Source organism: Haliotis rubra, unplaced genomic scaffold (assembly GCF_003918875.1).
Source record: "Haliotis rubra isolate DU_JTF1 unplaced genomic scaffold, ASM391887v1 Scf46, whole genome shotgun sequence".
NCBI classification, from domain to species: Eukaryota; Metazoa; Mollusca; class Gastropoda; order Lepetellida; family Haliotidae; genus Haliotis; species Haliotis rubra.
In genome coordinates this window covers 358519-376886 of record NW_025767146.1, presented here as the reverse complement: position 1 = coordinate 376886, position 18368 = coordinate 358519, and the positions used below count along the sequence as shown (strand labels likewise).

Below are 18368 nucleotides of genomic sequence, written 5' to 3'. Positions count from 1 at the left end.
TATCACGGCAGGGGACACCAGAAATGGGACATGTGGGGAATCGAACCCAGGTCTCCGGCATGACGAGCGAAACTTAAACACTAGAGACAATGTAAGTGCCAACGTAGATGCCACATCTCAGGTGAAGTAAGATGACAATTTGTGGGGCTTTTTTTAATTAAAAAAAAGAAGAAGATTAAATCAGAGGTTCTGTAATAAATGAATAATTTCATAATTTCAATAATAATTTCATAATTTCAAAAATAATTTCATAATTTCAAAAATAATTTCTAAAGGTCAAATAATTTCTCTTTTATAGTTTTCTTCCTATAGTTAATATCCTAATCTTCATGTCTTGATTCTTCATAAAAATCCACAGCAGACTGAAGATGTTTCGAGGAATAAATATTTAACTATTTCAATCTCCATATATAGAAATTACTTACGCACAGCTAACTACATATCTACATCTACTACATCTTTCTACACAAAATAGCAATTTTGTAAAATCTTATTTTGTACATATTTCTGACAAAATGTCAGTCTCACACTGACATACAGAAAGCAATTATATAACGACGGGACATGTAATTACTCCGTGTAATAGTTATTCATTGCCCCCTCAGTTGCCTCCCCTACTTCTTTTCATTGTAAGACTTTCCAAACCATTTTGGGGAATATGCTGCGTATTTATACCAATCATCATCAGGTATTGGTGGTCTCCTGGTTAATTATCGAAATGAGATGAATGTGCAGTTGAAATTCGGGACACATCTGAACTTAACTTGTTTTCTGATGTATGTATACGAAATTGCAACATAAATGTGCATCTTGAGAAAAGTAGGTATATTTCTCTACAACATCTAAGCCTCACTAATTACACCTGTAATTTAATGAAGGTTTAACTAAACATCCTAAAATAACATCCAATTCGCCTTTCCCTCATCTTCACTAAAAAAATCTAATTACCAACCCTCTTCCGCGTAACAAATTACATATTCAATTGAATCATTTTTTACAAAGGCCTTAAATAGCATACTAATAACGTCATATGTTTCAAAATAGCTTCTTTTTTTTTCAAAATGAAATTTAAAATCCTTGGTGTCCCGACTTCATTATGACCGCCAAACCACTGAAGGCAAAAAAACGGAGACAGATACAAATCAGGTCAACAGACGCAAGTGGCGTCTGATTTATGAACACCAATCTTCAGTCTCCTACAACAGTTTATGATAATCCACTACACTTTGTTAGAGAACTTCGAGCCTCCAACAGCTAAAACCAACGCAAACACTGACGGCAACTCTCTGGTTGTGACAGTGTTACTCAACATGGATTTCAAATACTTTTACAAAGCCCAATTTAATGAGTTTGCCAGCACTACTGCAGTTAAATTGTTACCTAGACGACCCAAGTGCAGAGTCAACAGAAATCACTACCAGCGGCCCTTCACAGAATGTTACCTGAATTGTACTGTTATGGATGTTTTTCTTCCACACCAGGAAACCATATTAAAACAGATTTGATTTATCTGTCGGACGTGAACAAACGCACCACAGCTTAGGCTTTCAGCAACATAACAGGCCTGAAGCAAAAATGGAGTCTGACATTTTCAAGCAGCTCATACACAGTATTTCCAAATAATTTTTTTATAAAATCTTACAGGGTATTAATACAAGACTGAGTGAGTATGGTTTTACGCCGCTTTTAGAAATATTCCTGCAATATCACGGCAGGGGACACCAGAAATGGGCTCCACACATTGTACCCATGTGGGGAATCGAACCCGGGTCTTCGGCATGGCAAGCCAACGCTTTAACCACCTGGCTACCCTACCGCCCTGTATTAATATAAGAAATATCTTAGGAACAAATAGTTTTGTATTTAGTTCGTATTTCAGAATTAGACAGCTCAGAATTTTGATGGATTTGAATTTGCTGGTCACAAAAGATGCATGGTTGAACTGAAGTACGACTCTTATAAGTAATATGACACATATCTGGATAGTATACTGAATTTGCAATATGGCCACAATATGCTGCAAATAATGTTTTGTGTAAGGGAGAGTAGTAACATATTCCATGATCACAGCCCCATGGGAAAATAATACAGGTTAGAATTGGTCCCCTTGGTACTAATGTTAAAAAAGGAACTTACTTTATGACCTGGTTGACTGTGTTGGGGACCCCAGGCAGTGTGGACTGAAGCTCATAATACCAGTCACTGGATTGTCTGGTCCAGGTGAGATTATTGTGCAGGAATATTGCAGTGTTACACTGCATCAACCAAACAATTCCATGACGACTTGATCCAAGATATCGCCTCCCACAACCAACAAAAGTGCTGGGAGCTTTTCCGATCCAGAATCACTATTTATATTATTACATACACAAACATTAAACTGGACAACAACTTTCCCCATTAAATAAAAATTCAAAATAAGTACCGAGAGCAAGAAGGTAGGTGGTTATATCCTAGGCGCATCATGAGAACTATGGGATGCTTGTTATACCCGTGAAGGTCCGAGTTAGAATATAGATCTTCGGTAACCCATGCTTGTCGTAAGAGGCGACTAACGGGATCGAGTGATCAGCCTCGCTGACTTGATTGCCACATGTCATCGGTTCCAAAATGTGCAGATCGATGCCCATGCTGTAGATCACTAGATTGTCTGGTCCAGACTTGATTATTTACAGACCGCCGCCATATAGCTGGAATATTGCTGAGTTTGTCATAAAACTAAACTCACTCACTCACTCACTATGAGATGCTTGCTGTTGCCCTGCCTGGTGCTTGGCATTAAAGGGATAAAACCAGGACTGGATGGCTCAGAGTCAGCATACAGTGTGTATGTGAAGAGTAACACTTTTATGGAAAGACAACTTCTTTATTGCAGTGGATGCGATGTTTCGGTGTAGTTGTCTATCCATAAAAAAGTGTTCCTCTTCACCATACCAGCTTCTAAATGCCACTTAAGGAAGTGTGTATGTGGAGTATTCATGTTAAACTGTGGCACATACCTCTGTGAACAGGCTGTATAAAACCTATATTAGTCCATACTAACAAATGGACACACACAAGCACACACATGCATATACAGTCGACTCCTGTCCATTATCAGCCAGTTTGTCCAGCAAATATTTCCCATCCATGTTCAAACCTGACTGAAACACATAATTTATCCTTCAACCAACCCATTCTGCAACATGAAAATCTTAAATGAAGTCGAGATTTTCCTCAGGTTCAGATTCTACCATCTCACTGGGGTTCCTTTTAAAATAGAATTATTTGTTTCTATGAAAATTATATATATTCAGAGACTAAGCGTTAGTCTACCAGTGCACATGCAGCGTGTATATGACCCAGGCTGCTATTGAATACGGCCATTATGCAATGTTCAGGTCACACACCTGTCGTACTGATTGCTGTCAATCAATATGAAATGTAACACATGTCTGCAGGAGACATGACATCAGCAAGAGCATAGCAGCACCTATTCACATCCTCAGACCCTTTTATACTTGATTTGGGAACATGGATTTGGCCAAAAACAACTGTTTTCCACATTGTGTTTAAGAATATTGCATAAAATATTCCTACTATTCGGCCTTACACAGAGTGAATTTCTGTGGCTTGCTATCAGTTGTACACATTCCCAGCCCATAAACTACTGTAATATGCCATTCACATACTAATCTATGAAGAGTTACCTCCCCTTGACATGGCTGCTCATCTCCTCATAAGGATTTTGGTTTCACATAGATGTACTCTTCGAATAGAATAGAATATATGTTGATCTAGTTCCCAGGCTCTTCACCAACACATGTCATTATTACACAACATGGCCCTTTACAAGTATATTTCACCATAATACAACTCTTTTGTATGAATTATCACCTGACGACCATAGTGTCATAATGTCACATTCAAAGATCTAACATTTTTGAGGAAGCACAAAAAGGTTAACGAACTGAAATATCAACATCTTACTTTCTTAAAAATATATTGCTTCTTCTGAACAATACAACCTGTTTCTTTCATAAAAATGTAAAAGTACTCCCAACGTTAATTAACTGATTCAAAATGGAACATCATACGTCATTTCCTAATAGAAAGATATTCTTCACAAAACAGATAACTGATTCAAAGTTCCAGAACAATTTTTACCAGAAAATCGGCAAACATCCAAGTGAACAAGATTCCACGTTTGCACCGGTCCTGCTCGTTAGCATCCCTCACACTGCACAGGTAATCTGCACAACAATACCTTTGCACCGTCAGCTTATGAGATTTATGCATGAGTGAATATCCACGACAAATATAATCACCTAATTGCGCGCACGATACGACACGAACTTAAACCTGCCATAACTTGAATAATATCTTTTGTTTACGTCCCTTCACCCTGGTCATGAATAATAATGAAATTATTCCAGGTCTTTACAGTTCCTGATCCAGGTATTTAATGTCACAGCTTTGATAAATAGACCCATCCTTGTTGGTAATTCGAGCCAAAATTGATCCAATGACCCCCCACAAAGATTTTTACATGTCGTTGTACATGATTTGATTGGTGTGTTAAGAAATGATCATACCATACTATACATTATTCATGAATGGAATTGAACATATTTGCATGTTAATCAAAATTCACAAAAGGGAAATTCAATTTAATTGAAAAAAAATAATCAATTCCAATGTTTTTAAAAGGAAAGGAATGAAAAGTTTTTATTCTAAAAAATATTAAACAAAATCAATATTGAATTAAATCTACAGACATGCATAACAGTTAATATTACTGAGGTAATTTTAAACCTTGTTGACAATTTCATAAATATAACACACATCTCCAATATTTAATTAAAACAATAGTTTTGAAAAAGAAAAGTTCAAAAAGTCATTCCTCACACATTACAGACTTTTCTCCTCACTGGAAAATCCCACTGATCATTTTTGTCACTTTACGACGTAAGGCCCTGACACTGTTACAAATGTTCCTATAATCCACAACATAGAAAAATCAATTTTCTACAATCTCTGTCAGTAATCTGATCAGCATAAATACCTTTACCTGTAAATACCTGTCAGTTCAAAGATCGTAATCTCCTAACGAGGGAATGCAGCACAATTAAGTCTTCAGTCCAAGCCTCTAATCGTGATTTGATCCTAACCGGACACGCTGGCCAGAACATCCTGTTATAGATACAGCGTGTCTCCCCCAGGGGAGACTACCCATAGGGATACAGCCTCGCTATTAAAGAAAGAGCTTGTTTTGAGAGGGGTGGCAGAATTAGGTTAGAATATTTTTTTCTGCTACACATTATTTTCAGGACTGCTCCAGTAACATTTAACAAACTTTATGGATAACAACTTCTTTTATTTCATAATAAAAGAAGTTGCTATCCATGAAGTTTGTTCAATATTTCAATATTGTACATCCCAACTTTTAAAATGCACTCAAGAAACTTCTCCAGCAAATATGACTTTTTTCAAATCATTTCCATTATCTATTTTGAGACAATAATAACATTTTTTGCATGAGATATCACATTAATAACACAGTGATAAAGATACACACGCTTCTATAATTGTTATAGATATTCCATGGACATAAATCAACAATAATCTTCTTTATGACTGCTTTTATCAAAACTAACTGGGAAGAATTTAGGTGGAATATTTTGAAATGTTTAATTTTTTTTATTTCGTGGTTCAAACAGTATGAATCAAGTAAAAATATAAATTGAGCGGAAAATGCTTCAAAACAGTGATCAAAGACACCAAATGTTCAGGGTCATGTTCACTACAGTGTCGTGTAGTTATAGAGAGAAACAAGACATTAATTTCAATAAATCCTTTCAGTAAATGATCAAACATCATCCCCAACAGACCAACATTTCATGACAGCATTCTCAGCAACCAGATCATCCAATCCACAATTTAGTCAGCTCAAGCATGTACCAAATAAGCTGAAGATTATCAGTGTAATGTGAATGTTTAAATACTGGCAAATGACACAACAGTATTAGGCCTTAAAAGTAAACATTGTAATACAGACAGATTACCAACATGTTTCCAATATCCGTATCTTTATGAGTAATAATAACACATAATCTGCCATTAGAAATCCCCACTGTATGGATTACATCAGAAGTAGCCCCCAACCCCCAAAGTTACATAACTTGAATTACTTCAGTAAAAGTGGGTGAGTATGGTTTTAGGCTGCTTTCATATTCCAGCAATATCACGGTGGGGGACACCAGAAATGGGCTTCACTCATTGTACCCATGTGGGGAATCAAACCCCGGTGTTCGACGTGACGAGCGAACGCTTTAAGCACTCAGCCACCCAACCGCCCCTATTCAGTACGAACTACTTATATTTCAACTTACTGTGTAATACTTGTGCTTAACATCTGCATGTGCAATCAATGGCATTGGCGGATCCAGAGGGGGTGGGGGTGGTTTCAGGGGGTTCGACCCCTCCCCCCCTTTTTTTTTGAAAATGGCTTACAACCACATTGAAGATTTTATTTTGCGTTGGCAGAGCCAATTGTGGGTTCAGGGGGTTCGAACTCCCTGAATTTTTCCCCCCCCCCTTTTCAAAATTCCTGGTTCCGCCCATGAATATCAAAACAATTATGTCCGACTTATTTTTCCCCTTCTTTTCATTTTTATAGGGTCAGAGTGCTTGAAGATATCCGCTCATTACAGAAAATCTAGGGTGTTTTTCAGCAGGGACCGAAACATATTCTGTCTCTTAAAATTATCCATGGACCCCTCAAGAATATTATCAGGTGAATTCATGAGTCTAATTCACACCTTTATCTTATTGATGCTGGCTTAAATTGCCGCTCTGCCTGGAATGACATTCATAGCACAAAGATAATCTGTTCCACACCATGTCGTGATGACATAGATCAGGAGTGACCAGGAATTGATTATCATACAAAACACGTCCATTGTCAGTATCCATCACAAGCCTACAGTGTCCTTCCCTGCCGGACTCACATCCTTCTATGACGGCCAGCGTGACATTGTCAGCACAACTGGTAATTATTCAACCCCAGTGTAATGGAACAGTTTCGCTGCATCACTAATATTAGAAGTCATGTGATTAGGAACCTAAACTCAACACATGGATATTATATTAATTTCACAAAATAAATCTATTAAGTTGATATGGTCGAAGTGATTTCAAGAGAAAAATGGAGCTGATAAGGGATGGAAAAATTCCTGATTTCAACTTGTCAACTACGTTTTGTGATATCATAACCTGAATATCACCTTAAAAACATGTTTGCTTGTTTAATGCCACAGTCAGCAATATTCCAGAATTACATTGGTGCTCCTTACATAAACAAGTCTGGATCAGACAAACCTGTGATTCACATCAGGAACACTTATATAAATCCATGTAACAGGGATATGATAACATGCAACAACCAAATCAGCCAATCTGACCATCCGATTCTATTAGACACATCTTAAAACAAACATGGGCAGCTGAAAAACATTCTAAACCAGATCTACATGAAGTAAATTACAGAGAGTCTAGAATGTACAGCATTCACAAAGGCTGGATCCTGGAGAGTTACTTACAAATGAAATAACAGTCACAAACAAAAGTTTCAAGAAAATTCAGAAAAAAACATGAAAATCTAATTATTAACAATGAAAAAATACTCACAATCTTTCTGATTTTTTTCTACCAAACTGGTCAATTATGCATCTCCAAAGATCAAATGATGAGCATGTAAGTATAGTGGAAGAGATTTCCTAAAACAAGCTTCACATCACTGCAAAACCCACAGTATTGCTTACAAGAAACCTCCAACCCCTGTGAAAACAAGTACACCACTAATTCAACCAACTGCCTCACACTTTGTTGGCAAGCACACAGTTGTCATATTGTAACAACTCAGGTATGTTAACAGACTCAAGACTCCCAACAGTTATGAGTAGTTGTCACACAAACAGCTTAAAATCTGAAAGTTGATACACCAATGGCTTGGATGGGTTTCCTTAACTCTCATTGTGTCTAGAGTAAAGTATCAAGTTCCACTGCTAATTGGACAGAGCAATTTCTCTGTTGTTGTTCCTGTGACAAAACCTTATTAGATATTGAAACAATATTCCTCTTTCATAAATAATTACAAATCTATCACTGAACTGGTTAATGAACTTTGACAGTATGGTGGCACAAATTCTAACAACCTCATTGCTAATCTGTGAATATTTGTCCCTTTTTTAATGTTGCTCTTTGCAACATTTTGTTTATATGAGTGCTGTTAGTAAATAACCAAGCTTGGTTCAGATCATCAGGTGATTGAAGCAATGAACCAAAGTCATGATAACATGTGAGTGAGTGTGACCGAGTGCGCAAAATAGTTTCCAAATTTTGATAACCAGTCGGGCTTATAATAATAAGCTATGCCTGAAAAGTACTAGCTAACAAAATAATTCACTAGCCCAAAATTTGAATGCAGACATGGGGTTTCAAGGAGAGAGTTTAGTTTAACGCTGCTTTTAGCAATATTCCAGCAATATCACTGCAGGGAAATTGGCTCCACACATTGCACCCATGTGAGGAATCAAACTCAGGTTTTTGGCGTGACAAGCAAATGCTTTAACCATTAGGCTACCCCACTGCCCCATGAAAAGAGTAGGTGGCTGGATCAGTTCTAATGTGAATCTCCACATGGTTTATCAACTGTTACAAAACCACACCATGTTATGGAACTCTGCAATTTCTTTAACACTTTCTAAATGTATGAAAATAAAAAACAATACATTCATCATGTTGGACCTGAATACAAAACAATGATACCACAAAGACAATCGTAGGTCTCTAGATAGACTAAGGCTTAGTCTCTGAATATATATAATTTTGATAGTAACAAACAAGCCCATTTAAATTGAAAAGGAGCCCTAGGGAGACCAGAGATTCTGAACCTGGGGAAATCTAGACTTGCTTCGTTTAGGACTTTAGCACTACAGGGAAGGCTAGGCTATAGGGAAAATAATGTGGTTCAGGGACTATGAGACAGGCTAGTCTCTAGACTTTCGACGTGTAGCACTGGGATCATTAAGTCAAGTCAAACAGCATGAAGGTATTATTAACTTGCTTTTAAGCCACATAAATCAGACAATTTATTGAACTTAGAAACAGACTCATTTTAATGATACCTTTGTATCCTAACCAATTTCCGGACCATATCAAGGGTGACTACTGATAACAAAAGCCTTCCATCATGTGAAATATTTCCAATTCAAAGAAAACAAATTCAAAAGTTGGACAGATCTCAATACCCCACAAGAGAATTCCACCATATCCAAAACACTGAGCATTCTGTTACGGTTCCATAAGTCTTCAACTGCACCATCTACTTGCTTCGGGCCTGAAATAAATCAGAGCTGATTTTCCCACCGCCTGACGCAATATTATTGTTCCTCCACCGAGAGACTCGGTCATATCCCATCAGCTGTCAGAAATAATATGTACATGTCATACACACCAGACACTGACAGAAAGGTTTCCATATTAAGTCAGAGATCCACCATGCATGATAGAAGACTTTTTATATTCGACCAGGCGCTCTGTCTCCTGGGAAAATCTCGGAAAAATTGTTGGCCATTCTTCAGAAAATTCAGCTATCTGCTGTGTAAATGGGACAGGACCTTGTTGAAAATAATCAATCGATAATGATAGGTGTGGCCCAGGTAAACTGTTTCAAGCTGAGAGTATTGCAGTGGGTGGGGTGTTACGGAGCCTATTATTTTGAAATTACAACAATTTAGGATGAATGATAAGGGATTGAAATAAGTACTTGGAGGCCAAGCTTCCTCCATCCTGTACAGTTTGATTCCTCTATGAAAAATCTCGTCTGTTTTAATTTTGCTCCATATTCCATGGTGATTTCTGAAGAATACCAACAAGCACCTGCTAATCTTTGTCATAAAGATGTATGTGCTGGCATTGATCTACAACTTGAAACTTCATGTCAATGAAATAGTTCACAACCGAAATAAAAGTTTTAATTCCCACATGTCATATTAACTTCACAGGCGACGATTCACGATGTACAGCTGATGATATGATACACCAGTATAGCTGTGATATACCGGTATATAACATCCTGCTCCCAGCAAGGGAAAGAACACCCATAACTTATTACTCTAGTTATAATGGCATGGTCCTAAGATGATTAGTCTTTGTTGAAAACCATCAGCAAAGGTATGGTGTATAAAAATACAAACCTTATTCAGGACCAAAATGGAATCCAACCCATAATCATTATCTAACAGGGCCCTGATGTAAGTTGTAGAGAACCAGACATACAATGCAATTAAACATCAAAATTAAATTCCCAAATATTACAAGTACAACTTCAACCATAACAACAGCCTTCCTGTTTAGTTGAATCTGAAACCACCGACAGAACCAATTCTAAAATTACTAGGGATACAAATTTTCCGCATCCTAAATCGCACTGGACTGACTGACTGAGTTTGGTTTTACGCCGCTTTTAGCAATATTCCAGCAACATCACGGCGGGGAACACCAGAAATGGGCTTCTTCACACATTGTACCCTTGTGGGGATTCAAACCCGGGGAAATCGCACTGGAAACATGACTATGACGCACATAAAAAGTTTTTTCACCGGAGTACAAATTTATCCTGAACAGTTCTGACATTCAAAGATCTACATTGAGACGACAGTCTAAACGTCAGTAATAGCATGAGGCATAAATAAATGATGGCGTGTATTTCTTCATCATTTATTCATCCTCCCAGGTGACCAATCAAGGAATCAGGACACCACCCAAGTGATACGGAGCGTCTCCTCCCTGGTCTCCAGTTTCAACACACTTAGTGAGAGCTTGTCATGCAACATGCAGATCAGTTCCAGGGGGACATAATTGCCCATTTTGAGAAAAAGGATCACTTAAGGAAGTATTTTTGTTGGAATGTAAAATATCAAACTTCATCTCTGATAGGCTTTTCAAGATAATATGTAAATATATAATTGCAAGCATTGGTTATAAATGTGAAAACTAATCGTAATAGGTCATAAATGTCACAATAGGTAATAAAAGTGAGTTATGAATAGTCATAAATGAGATAACTAGTTCTGATCAGTCATAAACTTTAAAACTGGTTATAAATGTGAGAACTGGCTTTATTAAAACTGGTTATAAATGTGAGAACTGGCTTTATTAAAACTGGTTATAAATGTGAGAACTGGCTTTATTAAAACTGGTTTTAAATGTGGGAACTGGCTTCTTTATTAAAACTGGTTATAAATGTGGAACTGGCTTTATTAAAACTGGTTATAAATGTGAGAACTGGCTTTTTAAAACTGGTTATAAATGTGAGAACTGGCTTTACTAAAACTGGTTATAAATGTGAGAACTGGCTTTATTAAAACTGGTTATAAATGTGAGAACTGGCTTTATTAAAACTGGTTATAAATGTGAGAACTGGCTTTATTAAAGCTGGTTATACATGAGAGAACTGGCTTTATTAAAACTGGTTATAAATGTGAGAACTGGCTTTATTAAAACTGGTTATAAATGTGAGAACTGGCTTTATTAAAACTGGTTATAAATCTGAGAACTGGCCTAATGTTTCACCCAAACAATTTTAAATTTCTATGTTGACAACCTGAACTCATCCCCTTCTACTTGCCTAAACACAGATTAGTCTGGAGATTCAACTCAAAACTAATTATGCCTTGATACTTTTGTAGTGTAAATATTACACACAATATTTTTAGACAAAGTCTGTAACAACTTTTCTCTGTATACTAACACTTATCAGTTATGCTAATTAGTTCTGCAATTACCAGTCATCCAAAATAACACAAGAAGCAAAACAAACCATTTACCTAATGACTGTTTCTACATATCACTTTGCTAAAGATCATCATGTGACCAAAGAGCCCATTGGAATTCACTAGAGGTTCTGGACAAAGAGTTAATTAATTACACAGAAATTGTTGACAAGCATATATTGTCATCAATACAAACATCAAAATGATTGCCATAGTCTTCCGGGTGTTACACGACTATGAATTTGTTTTATTATACCCTCTAATGAGACTTTCTGCAGTAAGAATGGTTGCTAGGTAATGGCACAAACAGTAAGTTCATTTCCATGATCTGATTTTCTGTAAGCCATAAAGCTGTTTTGAGGTGAGTATTATGCAAATGGAATGGATTGCTTGTCACATAAATCAACAGATTTCCCAAATCCTTTTACGTAATACACAATTAACACTATATCATGTTCTAACCCCTAAGACCAGTCCCATGTGAAAGGCATTTTCAAGTCAAAGAAATTATGATTCAGTAACAATTCAAATAATCCAATTCATTTATTAATTACTATATTCTTATACTTTTGTCTGGCTATCAGTTACGAAACATTCATAATTGTAAATTACTTGTTATTCTTGTCTTAAAATGCATATTGAAACATTTCTTTAGTTTCCCACCATAACCAAATATGGGCATGGATCCACCATAACCAAATATGGGCATGGATCCACCATAACCAAATATGGGCATGGATCCACCATAACCAAATATGGGCATGGATCCACCATAACCAAATATGGGCATGAATCCACCATAACCAAATATGGGCATGGATCATCCATAAATCGAGAAAATAAACTGACCAGGCCTCAATAGATATTAACCGACTTTACTGTTTCTTACTGCTCCACAACACCAGCTACACTCCTCTAATCTAATCACTTTGTTCAGGTTGATGAAACTTGCACACACTGACATGGTGCTGTCAAACCAAGAAACAAACTCATGATAAGTATGGGATTCAAACCCACAATCTGAAAAGCAGATTGCTGTTCACTGAGATGTCTCACAGTCCATGAACCACATTATTTTCCCTACAGCCAAGCCTTCACTGCAATGCCAAAGCCCTAAATGAAGCAAGTCTAGATTTCTCCTGATTCTGAGTCTCCCATCTCACTTGGGTTCCTTTTCAATTTAAATGGGATTTTTTGTTATTATCAGAATAATATATATTCAGTGACAAAGCATTATTCTGTTCATTAGACAGCTTAGTAAAGACCACTTGTGCCACCGGTGTCCGTTCCACCAGTCGAAAGGTGATCTTAACTCCAAAACTTCAACTAGGCATGGGACTTGGCTGGGCTCTAGGCTCCACAGAAATAAACAAACAAAACCATACACTATTCCTCAACACTAGTATAACTTTTCTGCCAGTTTGACTGAAGAGCTCATTTAGACTGAAGAACTGTATATAGTTCCACCAGTCTAAAGGTGATCTTAACTCCCAAACTTCAACTAGGCATGAGACTCGGCTAGGCTCCCAAGAAATAAACAAACACCATACTACACTATTCCTCAAAACCAGCATAACTTTTCTGCCAATTTAACTGAAGAGCTCCTGGAGACTGAAGAGCTATCTGCTTGATTATTGTTTATACGGTACACCAAGCTGACAGGCCTTCCAAAACATGCTGGATGTTCCTGCCACCAGAACATTCATATTCAGGATACACCGTTCCACAAACACCGTCAGAATCTCAAATATCTCCAATATCCATAAAACAAACCTCTACATACTGGCAAAGCTTCAAGTACGCTGTGAGCAGGATTTCATCAATGTCAAAACAATATGCCAACAGCGGCCAACTGGCATGTTTGTTTGTTGTCTTGAAACACAGAAAACATGGTGCCAGATTTCCTTGGAAAAACCAACAGTGTAGGTGAACCGGTTCCAATAACATGGATACCCTTGTATTTACAGGGGGAATTGGCTCTGGTTAATTGGCAGTCCTCGAAAACTGCAGTTCAACAATTTCATTCAAATCAGACCTGTATTCTGATATATCTCTGAGTGAAGATTTAAGGACAACTTCATGGACGTTTGCATCAGGTGAACTATGATCACCCAATATAATCAAAGATGCAGGCATTCTGAGCAACTTTCAAACATCACTTGACTGGGAAATTTCTATTTTTAACAAGAGAAGACCACACACAACACATGTACTCCTTCCAAACTAATTCCTTTTGGGCGAGTGAGTGAGTGAGTTGGGTTTTACGCTGCTTTTAGCAATATTCCAGCAATATCAAGGCGGGGAACACCAGAAATGGGCTTCACACATTGTACCCATGTGTGGAATCGAACCCGGGTCTTCGCCGTGACGAGCGAACACTTCAACCACTAGGCTACCCCACCACCCCCCTTTTGGATGAACAGTGCTTATGGGTGTATGAAGCATCCATAACAACATGCAGTATACTACATACATATCAACCATGCTATAACAACCGGACAGGTATTACAAGCTATAGTTTGGTCCTGGTAACTTGTTGTATATTAAAGTCAAAATGCACGTAATCAACTAAAATTAGTGGTCCTTTGACTGTATTATGACGGTAGTTAAAAGTGCAACTGTTATTATTTAACTCGAGAACAGTCGATTTCGAGATACAGACATACTATATCCTGGTCGGAATTGTCTCTCAGTGAGAATTTAAGAGCCTCATTGCTGATTGGTTGACTTGAAAGTTTAGTGACGTTCCACAGAGATGTTCTCAGATCTTCACGTAAAGAAGAATCATATCAGATAAAAAAATCTGCTTTAATGAAATTATGCCTTCAAGTGCTCCCATTCAGTAGGATGCTCTGGCTTCTTACAGAACAACGGAGCATCATCTGCTCTTGGAATCAATATCATGTGACTGCTCTACTGTCCATATTTGATGTATAACGGCCTACTTGATAGTCTTGTGGGTGAAGTGTTCGCTTGCTACACATTAAACTTGGGTTTAGTTCCCTACCTTGATACAATATGAAGACAATTTCTGGTGGCTGACACAATCCAGTTGTTGGAGTATCTATTCATGCACTGAACTATCTTACTTCTATGGAAGGTTAAATATTCACAAACTCCACTCCTTATTATGGGCTTTACGGAAATAAGTATATGAAAGGAAAAGGAATTAGATATATTTAAGAAATTATTAAGGAAACATAAACTGATGTAAGTGAATAGTCCACTTATCTCCCTATTACAACACGGTTTCAAAACTGACAAAAGTCAACTTATGCAAGACTTTTACAAATCAAGAAGGACAAGGGACATTTCCTTGTGGGCCACCATTTTCACTTAATGTAGATTGCAACTCTGTGTAAAGATCAACTTAGCAGACACGGAAAACAAACATTCACTATCCCGATAATATTGCTCGATAACGGTGGAAGAATCTACCTCAAAATGTCACTCTATTAAGAATAAGAAACAAGAAGTTGTTATCCGTAAAGTTCTGTGATTCATTATTGACTCACCAACTTCTAGAATGCCGATCAAACAATTACCTGATAATTTTGCTTTTGAAAAACATAATTCCTGACAATGTGAGAAATTGAAAATGGATGAGGTACAAATTAAACTGACGAATAAATGCGGGTTCCTGTATGAAAAAACACACATCATTTTCCATGTTCAAAAATACCAAACCCAACTGAAGCATACATCATAGCGAATACCAACAAAAATGCGAAAAGATTTGCCAACTTGAATCAAATCTGCAATGCCCCCAAACAAGATATAACAGAGCAACACCATTTAGAAACTGGTGATTTACTTGAGGTTAACCCTTGCTAGAACCCAACAACATATATATCAAAATCTAAACACCATGAAAATTTACCGAAAATCTACAAATTCAACAAACTGCCAAGAATCGGCATGAAACATACCTTCATCAATCCATCCTCTTAAAGTTCACATCAAGTAACAACACAACAAAACCTCTCCCCAACACCAGCATAAACATATAACTCTTGGTCGAAAATTGACTTACTCTTAGAGAAGTAAGCAAACACCATACCTTTCATCAGAAAAGTGGCGCCAATCTACTCTCAGTGCTGGAGAAATCAGATCAAACATTGTTAACATGGAACCACTTCATCCTGCAAGGTTGGTGTACACACTTGCCAAGCTTTGTCACTTTACAAGCAGAAATCTATGAAAACGTCCAATGAAAATCAAGCTGCATGTGACCCATTGAATATTGGCCATGGCGCCGTAGGTAATAATGCTTCATGATATCGTGTTCGGCACTGGGAGCTTGACAGGACAATGATGTGAATGATTGGTTCAGGAATAATTGGTTGGGATTATGTACTGGTACTGGAGTTTCTCACTCAATTGTCCACAGCTGCATGTCAGCCCACACTTAAATAGCTGTAAGGGTCAGTCAACACTGAAATATGTAAAATTCAAAATGATTTCTTATTAAAAAAAATCTACAAAGAATTTGTTGTATATGATTTATTTGATATCACTCCAGAAAGTTTGAATTTGTGATTTGATCAATTTAGTAAGATTAGAGAAGAATCTTATAAAAACAATATTAATTTTTTATCAAAATATAACTACAAATTGCCGCTTCCAGGTATTAGTCCTGTTCCTTTAAAGACACATGTTTTTCTTTCTTTCAGAAATACAGAGCATTAATATTTCAACAGCAAAATGTTTGTTTTCATAAAATGTCCGTCCCAACGGATCCTCCACATAAACTTCAGGAAATGACAAAGATACGAGAGTAAGCAGTATTATGCCACTTTCAGCAATAATCCAGCAATATCATGGCAGGACAAAAGAAATGGGTTTCACACATGGAGAATCAAACCATGGCCTTCTGATGTGATTAAACACTTCTTCCACTGGACGAACTCACTATTCCTGATCATCATGAATGTGAGTGAGTAAAATACAGGCCATTTTTCAGCAATATTCCAGCAACATCATTGCAGACACACTCCTGGAATGAGATTCAAACCTTGTACTGGGCCTTAGGGCTGTTGAACCAATACTGTAACCACTAGGCTACCTACTGCCATTAAACATAAAGAAACAACATTACCCCTCAAGATCCAGTGCTGCCACCATGACTTGTCGGGAAACACAAACCAATCTAAACTCTAACCAATATAGGTCTCATCAAATATGCCAAAGTCTATGAAATTAGCATTGGCAACAATAAAAAAAGTTTCACTTTTAGATTGGGAGAAACGTATAGTGTAATGGAAGATTTTACAGACTAAATGATAATCTATTGAAGAGCCTGCATTCCTGTTGAGAAAGCTTTAAGCCACAGACAACTTACCACGACACACTCCTATATCTTATGCCATTGGCTCAGCTCTCAGAAAGGACAAATGCCAACCTCCAGAATATAAAATAAACTCAATGAAAACTTACATTAAAAGATCTCTTCACAAAACTGCCGAAGAGTTGAAATCCCAGAGAAAGAGTTGTGAGAGACTGTCTGACAGAAATGGACAAGTGGGTTAGTAGCGTGACGAACTGTACATTATCTGGGATTACTGGGTAAGAAGTAGGTGACAGGGTGTTGTTGGTCTGGAGATGGATGATACCGCGGACTTCATTGATTCCGGTCTGGTCGGCAGTCACCTGGCTGCATGGCTATTAATACCACCCACATCATTGTTTTGGGTATTGGTCTGACGACCCAAACGTCATCAATACCGATTGATTATTGATTCTCATCATCACCTTGCTGTTCAAGGTATGAAAGTAAGGCATGTCTTGTTTAAAGATATAGGGTGTGTGATCAGGCTGACTGATTGAATTTCGTTTTATGCCGCTTTGAGCAATATTCCAGCAATATCACGGCTGGTGACACTAGAAATGGGGGACACTTCACATGTTGTACCCATATAGGGAATTGAACCAGGGTCTTTGGCGTAACGAGCGAACGCTTTAACCACTAGGCTATCCCACCGTCCCCTGTGTGATTGGGTTTAACGCTGAAATCAGCAGTATTTCAGAAACATCGCAGCATATATAAATACTCCGACCAGATACAGTAGTGGTTGGTATAATGAGCACATCCAGGGTATGATCATACAGAATCATCCAAGTCACTGAGTCAGACCACCCAATCCATTTAGTTGCTTTGTGGGTGAGTGAGTTTAGTTTTATGCTGCACTAAGTAATATTCCAGCTATAGGGCGGCGGTCTGTAAATAATCGAGTCTGGACCAGACAATCCAGTGATCAACAGCATGAGCATCTATCTACACAGTTGGGATATGATGACATATGTCAACCAAGCCAACGAGCCTGACCACCCGATCCCATTAGTCGCCTCTTACGACAAGCATGGGTTACTGAAGATCAATTCTAACCTGGATCTTCATGGGTTGCCTTGTACTACTAGCACAGAGTGCTGGGACTGTGCTATTCCAAACCTATGAGGGACCCTTCAGTCAATGAGACATAATGACACACTACATACCACGTCACACCTGAATCCAGTTACCACTTAATCATATAGGATGATGGGGACTTTAAT

The 18368-nt window shown here is 37.6% G+C and overlaps 1 protein-coding gene across 9 annotated transcripts in view; it reads right to left on the bottom strand.

The window, feature by feature from the left end:
• The window catches only part of LOC124290201 (ligand of Numb protein X 2-like), an 87904-nt gene that overhangs the window by 22860 nt on the left and 46676 nt on the right, over positions 1-18368 (bottom strand). The window contains exon 1 of one of the 9 annotated variants that reach the window (XM_046726910.1): positions 5051-5137. The exons of 7 other annotated variants lie outside the window; for them this stretch is intronic. The gene's annotated coding sequence lies outside the window, so the exon portion shown is untranslated. Of the gene's footprint in view, positions 1-4146; positions 4225-5050; positions 5138-18368 lie in introns of those variants that run through there. One more of the 9 variants, XM_046726911.1, reaches the window with a different exon arrangement.